The sequence below is a fragment of the Myotis davidii genome, unplaced genomic scaffold (assembly GCF_000327345.1).
Source record: "Myotis davidii unplaced genomic scaffold, ASM32734v1 scaffold265, whole genome shotgun sequence".
Lineage (NCBI taxonomy): Eukaryota > Metazoa > Chordata > Mammalia > Chiroptera > Vespertilionidae > Myotis > Myotis davidii.
In genome coordinates this window covers 3,750,402-3,758,001 of record NW_006296627.1, presented here as the reverse complement: position 1 = coordinate 3,758,001, position 7,600 = coordinate 3,750,402, and the positions used below count along the sequence as shown (strand labels likewise).

At 39.1% G+C, this 7,600-nt stretch overlaps 1 long non-coding RNA gene across 4 annotated transcripts in view; it reads right to left on the bottom strand.

Moving 5' to 3' along the window:
- The window catches only part of LOC102771861, a 9,699-nt gene extending 3,022 nt beyond the window's left edge, over positions 1-6,677 (bottom strand). For all 4 annotated transcript variants that reach the window (XR_001515291.1, XR_001515288.1, XR_001515289.1 and 1 more), the window contains exons 1-2: positions 6,304-6,677; positions 4,653-4,803 (exon numbers count right to left, since the gene is read on the bottom strand). This is a non-coding gene — a long non-coding RNA (uncharacterized LOC102771861). The remainder of the gene's footprint in view (positions 1-4,652; positions 4,804-6,303) is intronic.
- Positions 6,678-7,600: the final 923 nt, after the last annotated feature.

Genomic DNA, 7,600 nt, shown 5'->3' with positions numbered 1-7,600 from the left:
CCTCACGTTGTGGTGACCCCCAATTTCATTGTTACAAATTGAACATAATTAAAGCACAGTGATTAATCACAAAAACAATATGTAATTATATATGTGTTTTCTAATGGTCTTAGGCGACCCCAGTGAAAGGGTCGTTCGACCCCCCAAAGGGGTCGCGACCCACAGGTTGAGAACCGCTGCTCTAAGAAGTCCTGCAGTAAATAAACAGTTTAACTTTGCTTAACAGCCTCTCCCAGATTTACTTGACCAATTGTCCCCTCACATAAAATTGCTTTAATCTTTTTTTCTTTTTATTACATAATGCTTATTAATAACACACTTTGGGAAATGCTGCCAAAGAACTTATGAAAGGATTTATATTTTGCCTGCCACATATTGCATGCCTACTATGTGCAAGACACTTTACATGGATTATTTTTAACCACTGAAACAACTCTGTATTATTATCCCTATTTCACAGAAGAGAAAAATGAGGTTAAGAGTGGATAAATAACCTGTCCAAGGCCCCTCAGCTAAGGAGTAACTCGCCCAGGCCAATCGGACTCCAAATCCCACATCTTCCATCATATCATGTGTCTTCCTACCTGGGACAGAGACTTGCTTCTCTTTTTGCCAAAGGAGAAGGTTAGTTGCTCTTCCTTAGAGACCCCTGTCTCAGGATCCATTCATTCTTCTGAAAGCCTTGCCTGAGTCATTCCTTTGGCTCATGGAATTCTCATTAGAAAACAGAACCAGAATCTGAATAGCCGTGGGCAGGAATCCCAGGTTTGCCATTTACTATTTATGTGATTTTAGGTAATTTACTTAACACCTCTGCTCAGTTTTCTTATCTATTTTAAGTCTGTACAAAACATCTGACCCAGAATGCTTAGTACATGGCAACTGTTCTTTTTACTGTTAATTATTAACAATAAGTCTTCATGGGAGAAAAACTCATTAGGAAAATTTTAGAGATCCCTGTTTTAAATCCCCCAATTATCCCGGTGTGCTAAGATACAACTATTTTTATGTTAAAGATGAAAAAACCCTGAAACCTGTTAAACCAATGACTTTTTAAAGTGTACAGCCAGTGAGGAGCAGAACTGGCATCTGGGTTCCCAGTTCACAGAAATTTAAGGCACCCCAATGTGTCAAACAGCTAAGGGCACCTGAAAAGGCAGAAAATTTCTGACCTAAAGCTTTGGGAGCTATTGGTCAGTGGAAATCCAATCAGCAATGAGGATAAATTTTCTCTGAAATTGTAAATTGGGTAAAATAAAAAAATGAGAAACTTTAATTTGATCTAAAATTTGGTTGGAAGGATAGCCCGCTTGTGTTACCTGCTCTTCTATTTCCGTTTGTTTGTTTGCTTGCCTTTTCTGGTTATTCACAATTACTCAGACAAAGCATTTTCCCTTAAAACAACGTTTGTATAAATTGACTCAAGTTCCAATAACAGATGAGCATAAGCTCGCTGCATTAATGTTGTCAGGCTCTCAGTTGATTCTGTGCTGTGATCTTTTGGGTTTTGCCTCGACTGCTGAGGCGAGGACACTCCCCAATGAAATGAGCTGTCTTTAGGCACAGTTAGTCACAAAGCTTAGGTCCCAGCATTTCAGCTTGGAATGGGTCTGTTCCCATCAGCCCACTGACGTTTATCAAAGGAAATGTAATATTCATCCAGATTGAATTGGAATGAGTTTTTCTCTTCTATTAAACGAACAGCGACAACACAATGTACTTGGAAAAATAATAAGTTTGTGCTTATGCTAATTGAGGAAGTCGTATTAAAATAAAGTGTGTGTGGCTCAGAGACTCGTAACCCCTGCACCTCTGGGGAGTCAGCAGTCCTCAAGTGGCTACTGGAAAATGCTTCATGTTTTTAAATTCTTGTTCTCAGTGTTAGGAGAACATACTGTTTCTCCATACCCACCAATACAATTCTTAGCACAGAGTCCCTAACCCACTACTACCCCTGGTTTCAATCACCAACCCAGGTGCTGGGATGGTAGATTGGTGTTATTTTAATTTAAAATTAAAATTTAATTAATTCCTCTTTCTTTCACTGACAGCGCCAGTTTTTAGTACACTCATTCATTTGCAACTTCTCTTATTAGTTCTCTACAGGAGAGGGAAATGAGATGTATGGTGTGCCCATTTTATGGATGGGAACAACATGGACTGTACCCAAAAGCTGTTAACAACTTTTCTCTCATCTCATTAACTAGAGTTTGGAAGAGATTTGGCTTATTTATGTACTGAAGTGTAAAACACAAATGATCAATCGCATACATTGTGATGACTTTCATCAAAGAGGACTATAGCTACAGAAATAGTGCTTTGAGTCTTTGAGCTTGAGAACCTTAGGAACTATTATTTTGATAGTTCTAATGTTGCCACCTATGGGAAAATAATATCCCATTTTAGAGGGGAAGAAAATGAAGCTAGAGAGAAATACTGGCCCGATGGGCGTAAAGGGGGCCATACAATCTAAGCCTCCTGCTGGTCCACTCCCGTGTTGGAGGTGTGGTTCTCCATGTGTTCTCACTTGGCTGCACATGGCTGATGACTCTAACACTAATGGGTGTCAGGTTCATCCAGAGAGCATGACCTCACTACGTAAATTATTCAGCATTGAGGTTGATGTGACTATTTATAGGTCATAAGTCAGTTATAAACTCAGAAATATGAGAACAGGTCCTTAAATAGAGAAGCAATTGTTACCCACCCAGGACTTATTTTAAATGTAATGGTTGGAGCCAGGCAGATTTCATACCTGATACCCTTTATGTTGGGCTTTGGGATTGCTGGGTAGGATAGATAGGTGCACTGATTATAGCGAGGGATGAGGGGGAAATCCAGGTATGACAAAATGGGTTTCTCTCTTGAGCAAACTCCAAACAGTTGGTAATGCCTGCCTGAGGCACTGTGCTGAGAAGGATTCTGAGGCCAAGTTCAGACTCTCAGAAACCCACAGGCCACATATTTACCATCCCTGGCTTGGTTATTTCATACTCTTCATCCATCAGTGACAGATGTTTCATGAAAGTGAGAACACTAGGTCACAGTTATTCACCAAAATTACCTTGCTGAATCTTATACACTGATGCATCTCCTACAACCAATCAAGGGAAAAGAAACCAAATTGCCTCCTTTCAAAGACCCTTAGAGCAATGATAGGTCATTTACAAGATTGGGATAATGAAGCCGTGACAAATCCGGTTGCTGGCAGGATTTGGGGTAACCTCGGTTGTCATCATCCAGAGGGAGAGATTTCTCTGCCAGGCCTGGGTTCTGAGACTCAGCCTCCCTCCATTCTTCTCTTTCTTAGTAGTTATCTCTTTCTCTTATTCAGGATCCAAGTTGATTCAAGTGCAGAATGACATCTTGTTTCAATATGAAGGAATGCTAGGCCTTGAGATCTATTGTTGAGGTCATTCTTAAGTTATAAGATGCTCTAGTCCCTTGGTCTTGAATATAGTCTTAAACGAAGTCCCTTTCAAGGCTCTGATACCTGGGATTATGTTTCTAGTGGCTGCTGTTTCTTTCTTTTCTCTCTCTCTAGGCCCACACCAAACAATCACTCCTAGACCTTACTCTGGTCTTTGAAAAATCAGGTCATGTCCTGTTTGGATGCTGGGTACACCCTGTGGCTTTCTGTTCAGAACTGTACCGTCTTTACAGCTTCTTGGTTCATCACCCTGCCTGCCACCTCCAGGTACCCTGCTTTCGCTCAGGCTTCCTTCTCCAGCCTTTACCACAGATCGACCCTCCCTGGTGGTCCTCAGGCTCAGTGACGGTGGCCCTTAGCTATTCTGATCCAGCTCTCCTTCTGTGCAGATTTCCCCCTATTTTTAAAAAAGAAAAAAGAATTCTTGAGATCTCTGTAACTTCCTTCTTATGGTCCCTTAGGACACTGTCCTAAATGGGTAATAACTTACATTATTGAGAGCTTATGTGCCAGAACTAATCTAAATCTTTGCAGGTATTATTTCATTTAATCCTAAAACAATTCCATTATTATCCCCACTTAACAGATGAGAAGACTGAGGCCCTTTAAGTTAATTTTCTAGCATCTACATATCAAGTAATAGATGGTGAAATGACATTTGGGCATTTATCATTTTGCAATTATTTTCATTTGAGAATTCAAAATCACATTTGCCCAGCACAGTCATTTGCTATCTTTTCTGGAAATCTCCACTGCTTTAATTCATTATACCTTTTTGTTACCTTTCTAATGATAAAAAACATGTTTAATACAGAGTTCTCTAAACTTTAAAAACACTTAATAATTACATAGGTGTGCTTGCTTTGTGAAAATTTAATGAAATGCACAACTTGTGATTTGTGCACTTCTCCATATGGAAGTTATACTTTAATTAAAAAGTTTATGTAAAAGATACCCCTAGATCCCCTTATTTATATTTTAACTTAGAAAACACCTCCTGGCACCTCATTTTAGGACTGCAGTGCCATTTGCCAATGCTCTTGGGGAAGGTGAATATTGCAACAGCACCTGGTCAGATTTAAATGTTCAGAACAGGACATACATTGTGTTAGCTGGGCATGCTGCCTGACCCCATGTGTTTTATGTGATACAGAGGTTGTAAAAAACTTATTAGAACATTATTTCAATAAGGGGAGGAGAACCTTATGTTGTTGCAACAAACTTGTGGCCTGATTTAACTTGGAAGATAGAAGGTTGCACACTACTGTTGAATGCTGCTTTCACTTGGTTGGAATTTGGGATGTTACATTGTATCACAGGGTTTCACTCATACAGGTGCATCAACTTATTCTTCAGATTTCCAGGTTTCCATGCTCACAGAGAAGAAATAATGATAAAATTATATGCACTTGTCCAATGTGATACAATTTACCAAAGACCAAAATAATATCTATACAGCATGTATGACATATATTATCTCATTTAACTTCCACAACAACACTATGAAGGCATATGATTATTTCTGCATTTTGCACATAAGGAAACTGTGGCTTACAACAGTGCATCGTTTGCCCAAAGTCAACCCAAGACTGACTGATTCCAAAGTTCCTGATTCCTCAAGAACAAGCCCTGGCACTTCTCACTAACAGCTTGGACCCTCACAACAATGCAGCGGTTAAACATCGTTGTTTTCCCCATTTTGGACAAGGAAATAGGCGCAGAGAGATAAAGTGATTAGATAGACATTTGCAGAGCTCAGACCCCAGCTCAGGTTCTCAGACTCCAAATCTGGGAATACCTTCCACTAGATAATGTCACTGCTCAGGCCCACAATACAATTTATTTATGTTGATAATAGATAAACTAAAGGTGCAAATACAAGGTGATAAAATTCTTTTAACATCCCCATTCTCAGAGGCTCTCCCTGTGATTCTTTTAGCAGCTCAGCAGCTTTAAGGCAGACATGTCTAGAGCTTTAATTGTGACCGTTTTAGATTTTCACAATAGGTTCAGCCTAGGCCCCCTGATCTACATCAGTTACTTCTAGAAAAGGAATTGGGATTTGCTTCTGTGAAGGGCAGAGTCACACACTGACAAATGCACACTTAAATCTATCTATGGTGTTTGGGCTAGTTCAATGTTCCCCCCCCCCGACACACACACATACACACACACACAGAGAGAGAGAGAGAGGGAGAGAGAGAGAGAAGACAAGAGAGAGAGAGAGAGAGAGAGAAGAAATGGGACATTTGGCAATGTCTGGAGGCATTTTGGGCTGTCACAACTGTTGGGGAGGTGCTCTTGCCATCTAGTGGGTCCAGGACAGGAATGCTGCTAAATATTCCACAATGCCCCCACAACAAAAAAGTATCTGGCCCCAAATGTCAGTAGTGCCAAGGTTGAGAAACCCTGGTCTAGTTAATTCTGTCACACACACACACACACACACACACACACACACACACGTACACACACCTACCTGAAGTTGCTTAGGATTAAATTGACCTTGGAGATTATGGCAAAGTAATGCAATTGAAGGTATTCTCCAGAGAGTCTACTGCTTATCTGCCAATATTTATTTATTTACAAGTTACCTGACCCGTTTCCAATTATGACTTTGACTTACCATAAATGTACACACAGCGCAGTTAATGTGAAGATTTTTTAAAGATCAGAAACCACTGAGACAGTAGAGAGAAAGAACGTACACTCAACTTCTGCTAGTCACTGGGGATTTTCTGTCATAATTCTTTAAAAATCACATTGATATGTCTCCTCTACTTTTTAAAGCACTTTGTTGTTACAACCAGGTTTTCATTTACTCCAGCCCAATAAGAATTAGAAAAGAAGAGTTGATGAACTCTAATAGTTACCTCCCTGCCTCCGTAAAGAAGTGGGACCCTCAGGTTTCCAGACAGACTTCAAATCTTCTTTAGGTTGACCTTTTAAGAGATAATGGGATTACTTTTCAGCCTGGAGTCGAAAAAAGGATAGTGGTTGAGTGAAGCACGGACAGGGGAGCTGCATGAGAAAGCTGTTCAATTAGTTTGTGAGGGGAGGGGTCGTTACTTTGAAGTGCTGTCAAGTTCCAGAACATCAAAGATAGACATATACAAATACAAGTACAAAAATGCCATGTATCCATGGCTATGGTGTATACTATGCTACTACAAAAGTGTAAAATAAGAAAATCTAGAAGAAACTTTTTCATTCTCCATATAATACATAATGCCTCTATTAATACTGTAAATAGTATAATGTCTCCATTATATTTTCCCCTATATTTACAATGTCTCTGCATTAGACTGATAGTCCTTATAGAGAGCTACCTGTTATATCATTTTAAATGACATTTTACATCATCCAATAGAATCCCAATATAAATTAAATATTTTCTATCAAACAAAAGTTAAGTCCCTAGCTCCTGTCTTCCATATATATATGTATATATATACACACACACACACACACACAAACATATATATGTATATATATATATATATACATATATATATATATGGCAATAAGGTAAATGTAAAAAAGAGAAACCATGAAAATACAGGAAGAAAATTGTAGGTGTTTTGTACTCTTAGACACTGTATGACCTCTGAAGCATGGAATGGAAGGCAGGAATATATAGGAAAACACTAACAGATTTGACGTTTTTAATAAATATTTAGAACTGCACTTCAGTGTTTAATAGCATTCAAAATTGGATTTTTAACTTTGCTCAACACGGTATTATGGATGATAAATGGTTTTGGAGGGTAACTAGGTGGTAGGAGAGCAAGTTCTATTGAGCAGCTGCTATTGTCATTCATGTCTAAAAGTTGAATGATTCGCCTCAAAGAAACTTCTGATTGTAAATTTGCAATTTTCAGCTTTTTTTTTCTGGGATTTTCACTAACTTATACTAATCGTTACATTTTTTTCTTTAGCATTTACGCCATTTAGCCGTTTCAAAAAATTCCACCAGGTATTATCTTTCTGTATGAGAAACACCGGGGTTCAGGAGGCCTAAGTGTGGGTCTCTTCAGGCATACCTAGAGCTGAGACAGACCCACCAAAATATATCTTAATACCAACCCCACAAACTTGAATCACCCCAAGACTCTTTGGACCCCATATGCCACATCTGCACTGACAAGATATTGGAACTCCACATGTTCA